The sequence below is a fragment of the Bidens hawaiensis genome, unplaced genomic scaffold (assembly GCF_021521415.1).
Source record: "Bidens hawaiensis isolate Kalapana, Puna unplaced genomic scaffold, B.hawaiensis_p1.1 tig00000636_1, whole genome shotgun sequence".
NCBI classification, from domain to species: Eukaryota; Viridiplantae; Streptophyta; class Magnoliopsida; order Asterales; family Asteraceae; genus Bidens; species Bidens hawaiensis.
The window spans coordinates 1,596,675-1,605,044 of record NW_027491038.1 but is presented as its reverse complement, the minus strand read 5'-3'; the positions used below and the strand labels follow the sequence as shown (position 1 = coordinate 1,605,044).

General features: G+C 39.2%; 1 pseudogene across 1 annotated transcript; it reads left to right on the top strand.

Annotated features, from left to right (window-relative positions):
* The first annotated feature begins 4,779 nt into the window (after positions 1–4,779).
* On the top strand, positions 4,780–7,938 carry LOC143530011 (amine oxidase [copper-containing] gamma 2-like; annotated as a pseudogene). Its single transcript, XR_013134777.1, has 5 exons — positions 4,780–6,197; positions 6,324–6,437; positions 6,539–6,989; positions 7,061–7,158; positions 7,471–7,938. The product of XR_013134777.1 is annotated as an amine oxidase [copper-containing] gamma 2-like (transcript).
* The last annotated feature ends 432 nt before the right edge of the window (positions 7,939–8,370 follow it).

The window sequence follows — 8,370 nt, the reverse complement described above, 5'->3', positions numbered from 1 at the left end:
GGTCGGCCGGCTCCTGTGAAATTTATTTTTTTAATGTAAATATAGGTTAAAGTCCTCTCTGAACCCTATGAAATTTTAACATCGACCCTCTTTTAAACCCTATGAAATATTTTATTGAGTCCGCCACTTTTTTGTGTAAGTTCAATAAAGTACATGTCTTTCAAACTGATAATTAATATCCGTAGTTTATTTTAATTTCGTAACCTAACCATAAGGCAATGGTTAGTGGGGAGATGATTTAGGGCGATTTTTTTGATGAACACCTCCCCCCCAGGCAATAATTGGGGGTTAAGGGGCGGGGGGTGAATATTTGTTGCCGGGTTTAATATTATTTTAAACATTTAACTGTTGCCAACGGTCTAAAATTTAAAAAAAAAGCAAAACAATATATATATACACACACACACATATACCTCTTCTTCTCCAACTTTATCTCCATTTCATACAAAAATACACCATTGTCTTAAAAAAACATACAAAAAAGAATCTTGAACATTCAATGGTCAATACCATGGTTCGCAAAACCAACCGAGTGCACACATTCAATGGTTCCCGAACACCGGAAACCAACCGAACCTAAACTATATGTATCCTTTTCCCGACCCGAACTTAAACATGTATGCCAACTTCCTCAGCCCCCAAAACACCATGCCGGTGTTCGGGTCTAGCCAACCAAAGCCGGAGCTAGTGACGGTGCCGGTGACTCAAATGACATGGGCCTTCGGTTCAAGCCAAAAGACGACCCGTACACACAAAAAGAAGCAACCGGGAGAGCCGATGGTGCCGCGTGATCCACACAAGCAATGGACGGAGGATGAGAAACTAGCTCTCACAAAAGCTTGGATCGCCATTTCGGAATATTATTTAGTGTTTATTAAAAACTTATATTCGTTGTGAATAATTTTAATTTGTAGCTAACTTTCAAGCCTCTGGAATATTTTGGAAGAAAATATTTGAAGTTTGGCTCGTGTTAACTAATAAACCGGAAGAATACAGGGATAAAGAAGCGGTTCAAGCCCATTGGAAGGTCGTCAATTCAGAAGGCCAAAATATTGCCGGATGATACAACCGCTTGAGTGATAGCGGTTGGCGTAGTGGGCAAAACGACACAGACATACAATCTCGAGCGTTAAGCAACTTTTGAACTCAAAGGCAAACCGAAAGGCGGATCGGGAAACCGTTTAAGCATTAAGTTTTTGGGAAAAACTCAAGCTTTGCCCGAAATGGAAAGGGGAGCCCACCGTTCCGGTTGCCTGACGAGCCGGTGCATCATCCCGGGCTACAAAAAAGTTGAGAACATTGTCTTCAATAAATCCGAGCACACCAACAACACCCTCCGATGCTCGTGACTTCAACCTCGTTGACGAACATAATACGGTTAGTTTATACGACGGAGATGACATACAAGAGTTGGCTCGACCCCACGGGAGAGGAAGAAAAAAGAATACGAAAAATGGGGAGGGTTCGTCGTCATCACGAGTCAATGTGGGGCTAACGAAAAAGTAGAATGTCTAAACGAGGTGTTCGGTCGATTCGAAACCCATACCGTGGAACGTACCGCTACCCTCCAACAAACACCGCGAAAAGTTTGCCGCTACGTTTGAATAGCGACAAATGAGTAAACACTACAAATTCCTCGTCGCGGCCGGATTAGACGAAGATGCCGCATTATTGGACGACGAGTTCAAAAAATGTAAGAATATTATGGATATTAGCTTTATGTTTTTTTTTGTTATGTATTTCTTTTTTTGTTTTAATGTATTTTTATTTATTTAATTAATTTAATGACTTTTTATTTGTTTAGTTTAATTATAATAAGAAAATAATAAAAAAAGATGACGTGGCAAGGAGGTGCTACAACACAATTACACCCTTAAAACAAAAACTCATCATTTGCTACTCTCTTGACTTATGTCGTAGCAGTAATAGCTCTTTTCGTGCAGCTGTAGCTTCTATCACAATAACTTTGCGTCATGACTTTTGTCGATATCATTATGCAGCTCTACACTTGCACCACCAATATTAGTCGTTACGCATTTTTTCTTATTGCTTGATTTTTCATGGTATATTTGTTAGAAAGAACATTCAAGATGGTATATGTATTCAATTCTCTCCGGCCCAAGCATTGATTTCCCTCACGTTGTGCAGACTATTAGGGCGTGTTCGTTTCACAGAATTCGTGGAAATTCAAAGGAATTGGAATTAAAATCCCATGACATGGCGTGTTCGTATCGTTGGAATTGGAATCTTAACTTCATTTTGGTGTGTTCGGTTCAAAAAATTAGAATTGGAATTCAGTTCCTTCAAATACAGGGATTTCATATTTTTTTTAACGAGGACAACGAATAAAACATTTTGGTTTTTTTACTTTTTTTGTTTTTAATTTATATTTTGAGTTATGAATTTTTACTATTTATTTTGAATATTTTTTTGAGGGGTTTTTGAGCTTAATAGAAATCCCATAAAAAAATTCTAAAAAAATAATAAAAAAATCATAACGCAAAATATAAATAAAAAACAAAAAAACTAAAATGTTTTCGCCATTAACATTGTTTGATTAGATTTCAAATCCAATTCATTCAAATTCCAAATCTTATATAAATTCAATTCCAATTTCATTCCATGAAACAAACACGCCCTTAAATTAATTATATCATTGTCATTTGTTTTTAACATGTAGGAGATAATTTGATTATGATTCTTTTATAGTTACTCTTATTTCACACATATAAATGGTTTATAATAATGATTTAAGGCCGTGGGTAGTGGCTCGCGAAGGACGGGGCGCGGTCCAGGTGGTCGGTGATTTGGCTCGCGAACACCGCTACACTGGTCAGGTGAGCTGGGGCGCGGTTGGGCGGCGTGGCTATGGTCGCGGGACAGAAAAGAGCCGTTGGGCTTTGGGGTTAAAAAAAACTAGCCGTTGGCTAGTTTAAACGGTTTTTTTTTTTTTTTTTTTTTTTAATAACACCTTATAAATAACTACCCCATTTTATAATAATAACACACCATTCTCACTTCATTTCTCTCTAATAATTTAAGAATTTATCAAGTTACAAACCATGTTGGGTTGGGGCAACATCAACGACACTCAATTTCCCGAGGAATGTAACTACATGGACGAAGATTCGTTTCAAGAGTTCATTGGGATGTCACAACCTGATTTTTCGGTCCCGGAAACACAACCGGAGCCGGCAAAACAATCCCACAAAAAGAAGGGGAAGAAGACTGGCGAAGCGGATGGTCCCTCGGCACCGGAGAAACGGAAGACTACTCCGTGGTCTAAAGACGAGAAGCTTGCGTTGGCGAAAGCTTGGATTGAAATATCCCAAGATCGGAACGCAGGTAAGTTATTTCGTGAATTTTATTGTTTGATATTTCTTTTAAGTTTTATGTGTACTTATTACATTTTTTGTTATTTATTTTGTAGCCGACTTTCAAAACGCTCGAGTTTTTTGGGCCAAGGTTCGGGAATGTTTTTATGAACAAGTGGGGAGTAGGGCTCGTACCGATAATATGATATCGGGTCGGTGGACCGATACTCGTAAATATGTAGGATTGTTTACCAACATACATAACCGCAATGCTAATCGAATGCAGCCGAGTGGGTCCGATGATCTCACAGTTTACCAATTCACTTATGATGAATGGAAACAAGAGGTGTTGCGGAGGTATGGGGTGGTGAAGACGTTTGACGAGGGCTACTTGTGGGAGGTTTTAAAAAAGTGCTCTAAATGGATTGAACTATGTGCGGAGGACATGGGCGATGGGGCAAAACGTACAAAAACTAGTGCGTCCGGCACATACGTCTCTTCGAGCGGGTCGGAGAATCATATTGACTTCGACCTAAACTTGCCCGAAGGTCATTTGAAAGACCAAGGTTGTAGCCGCCCTACGGGTAGGGATCGTGGGAAAAAAACGGTTGTTGATGGCGACTATAAAAAAGAAATTAAGGAATTGTCAAGTGGCATCCACTCGATTGGTGAAGCTCGACACAAAAGAAACCGTTTCAAGAGTTTGGCTTTTCTAGCCAAAGACTTTAGCCACCTACCGCCATACGACCAAGCGTTAATGGAGGAAGAAAAAGAACGTATTCGGAAGGAATTGGCAACACAAAAATAAAAGCGCTATTTATATGTATTTTTTTATTTTCCTTTTTATTTTTCTTTTTATTTTCATTTTTATTTATGTTTTAATGAAGTATTTTAATTTATATTTGTGTATATAACAAAAAAAAAATCAATCAAGCCCTGACCAAGCCCCTGATCACCTGGAGCACTACACCCTCTGAGGCTTGGTTGAGGGGCTTGATCCTGTGCCACATCAACGCCTACGTGTCAGATTTTGCTTGGCTTACTTGGGGCTCAACCAAGCCCCATTAAGTATATATTACTTGAAACGATACAACACGATTAGACGTGCACAAAATAACCGGTTCCGGAACCGAAACGGTGGAACCGACCCGGAACCGGTTCTAACCCATACCCGGAACCGGTTCCTGACCGGGTATAGGATTTCTCCTCGGAGCCGGTTCCGGAACCGGAACCGACCCGGAACCGGTGGAAAAAACCCGGAGGAACCGGTCAAAAACCCGAAAAAAACCCGGAGGAACCGGTCAAAACCCGACCCGGAACTGGTCAAAACCCGGTCAAATACCCGACTATACCCGGAACCGGTTATGGAACCGAACCTGGTTTGACTTTTGTTGACCATACCCGGAACCGGTTCCTACCCGGATCCGGGTTTTTTAAATACCCGATTTGTGCACGTCTAAACACGATGATGGTGTTTCCATTGTCCTATAAACATTAAATAATCTCTAGTACCAATAATATGGAGCTCCAGTGGCAATTATTTCGATGTTTGTGGCAACCAATTGAAGCATATATTCCTTGTATCATTACATCCGGCCATAACTTTACTTATGTATCTAGAGAGAAAGAGACATGGAGAATCCTTCTTGTATTCAATTCTTCATTATAATCTCCGTAGTAGTTTTTATATTAACCTATTCAAGATACCCACCTAAGAGCTCCGGCTGCAACAATCTCCGATCAAGCTCACTCATCAACACTCCAGACCACCACTTCACAGACACACCACTTCACCCGCTGGACCCATTAACCGTACCCGAAATCAACAACATCCGGTCCATTCTCTCCGCGTATGAACCCTTTTCATCCTCCTTCCCATCCATCAACACACTCACTTTAGATGAACCCGACAAAAGTCAAGTACTTGGTTGGGAAACATGCGACCCACTTCCACCTAGAAGAGCATCTGTCTTGTCGGTTTTAGACGGACAAAACCATCTTCTAACAGTTGATTTGGACCTTGGCATAGTTACAAACGATGTTGTTAGCATCGGATCGGGTTACCCGATGCTAACATACGAGGACCAGGCATTGGCATTAGAAGTCATGTATTCGGACTTGGAGTTTAACAAGTCCATTATTGCTAGAGGGGTTGACTTTAACGATCTGGTTTGCGCCTCCTCGTCGCCGGGCTGGTTTGGCCCGGATGAGGAGGGCAAAAGAATCGTTAAAGTCCAGTGTTATTCTAGTCAAAACACTGCTAACTATTACATGAGGCCCATAGAAGGGCTAACGGTGACGGTGGATGTGGACAAACGAGAGATCGTTAAATTGACAGACACCGGTCGTGACATTCCTATACCAAAGGAAACTAATACTGATTACCGGTACACAACAAGAAGCCCGTTTTCGGATATGAGCCAGGATATGGATCCTAATCCTATGTCTATAGAACAACCTAAAGGGCCCAGTTTCACCGTAGAAAATGGGCATACGGTGAAATGGGCCAATTGGGTTTTCCATTTAAAGCCTGATATCCGGGCTGGGATGATAATATCCCAGGCCATGATTCGGTCTGAGAACGGGGAGTATAGGAGTGTGATGTACAAAGGGTTTGCATCGGAAGTGTTTGTACCATATATGGACCCGGATGAGTCTTGGTACTTCAAGACGTATATGGATACAGGTGAATATGGACTTGGTGCAACGGCTATGACCCTTGTAGAACTTAATGATTGCCCGAGATACGCGTATTATATGGATGGGGTGTTTGCGAGTGCGGATGGTCGACCGTTCGTTAGACCCAGTATGATTTGCATATTTGAACGTTACGCCGGAGATATTAGTTGGAGGCATTCCGAAATTCCTGCCATGGGTTTTGATGTAAGTCGTGCATTTGTTATTTTGTCATTATTATAATTATTATTATTATTATTATTATTATTATTATTATTATTATTATTATTATTATTTATTTCATAAATATTCTTATTGAATTGAAACAAACAGATAAGAGAATCAAGGCCAAAGGTGACATTAGTAGCTCGAATGGTCGCATCCGTTGGGAACTATGATTATATCTTTGATTGGGAATTTCAAACAGATGGTGTAATCCGTATTGAGGTATTTGTAGTTTTGTTTAGAGCTAACAATTTCTTTCACGGCCTATTAACCAGCGATAACTTGACACGAAGTTAAGTTAAGTTAACTATTTTGCATCGTAGGTGGGGCTGTCAGGAATGCTTTTGGTGAAAGGAACTCCATATGAAAGCCTATACAACATCTCCAGCACCGAAGACATGACCGGGACACTGGTATCAGAAAATGTGATTGGTGTTGTTCATGACCACTACATCTCGTATCACCTCGATATGGACATCGATGGCCTAAACAATTCATTTGCTGAGGTCAACTTGGTGAAAGAAAAAACGTTACCGGGTCAATCTCCTAGAAAAAGTTACTTAAAAGCTAAAAGAAAAGTTGCAAAGACGGAAGACGATGCAAAGATTAAGCTAAAACTATACGAAACCGTCTGAATTTCATGTCTTTAATCCGGCTCGGAGGTCTAGATTGAGTAACCCAACGGGTTACAAGATTGTGCCTGGTGGGACCGCGGCTAGCTTGCTTGATCTAGATGATCCACCACAAATCCGGGCCGCTGTTACGAATAATCAGGTATTAAATAATGATTTAACTAATGTAATTTGATGGACATGGAGTAAAATGGGTTTTTGTTAATGTGTTAGATTTGGGTGACTCCACATAATAAAAGTGAAGAATGGGCTGGTGGTCTTTTGGTATCTCAAAGCAAAGGAGAAGATACAATTGCTGTATGGTCTGCTAGGTAAGTTGGATTGGGCTGGTTAATGACGGGCCAAAATTTATTCAGGTCATAAATATGTTTTTTTTTAAATACACAAAATAGTAATCAACTCCTTTCTAAGTGTCATCGTTTAAGGTATTCAAATGATCATTCGAAAATGTATGTTGTAATACGATTGCCGGATAAATATGTCACATAAAACAATTGTAGGTCACGTTAAACCGATGTTCATCACCTTTTTCCTTTTGTCATGTTTATTTACCTTTAGCATTCTTAAATTGGTTTAGTAAGCTACATAAGCTCCCTTAATAACAACTTATTTTTACTGAACAGGAATCGTGAGATTGAGAACAAAGACATCGTGTTATGGTACACATTGGGTTTTCATCATATACCATGCCAAGAGGATTTTCCAATAATGCCGACGGCTTCTTCAAGTTTTGAACTAAAACCAGTAAATTTCTTCGATCGAAATCCCATTCTTAATGCAAAACCTACCTTTCAAAAGGATTTGCCCGTGTGCTTTGCTGCTAGCTCTTACTAACCCGCTTAACATACTACGCTATGACATGGCATGAATAGAGATAAAGTCTCGTGTGTTTAGGTTTTGCCATAAATGGATCATGATCATAGGATTGACATGCTTCTGACACTGTTAAACGTGTTTTTACTGTGACACCCAATCAAAAGGTCATCATCCGTACACTTTTGAAATCTTGATCAATCATACTTACGTTAAATAAACATACTTTATTAGATGTGATGATCGTTTAATCATAGTTTACAGCCATATGATGTGCATTCATATAACACACACACTAGGCTATTTGGAGGATCACCGGATATGTACACACATGAAGTGATAGGGAAATCACTTACTTACTAGTATAATAAAATGTTAAGAGCACATGTTTTTATTATCTATCTATATCAATAAACAAAAATAATAAGCATGATATGTCATAACTACATTTAATCATAACTTTAATTTCTCTCATATTTTCCAATCTATACTCTCCTTAATCCATGTTACTCATGGGTCATGGGTTTAATTGATATGACCCATTAATTGTAACTCATATGAAAAAAAATGCATTTAATGTAATTTAAATCACAATAACTTTTACTAATCCGTTACATCTAATTTTACTATAAGATATAGAAAGATTAACCATAATTTAAAAAAAATATAAACTATTGAATATCTATAATAAGTTTAAAATCAAACAGTGA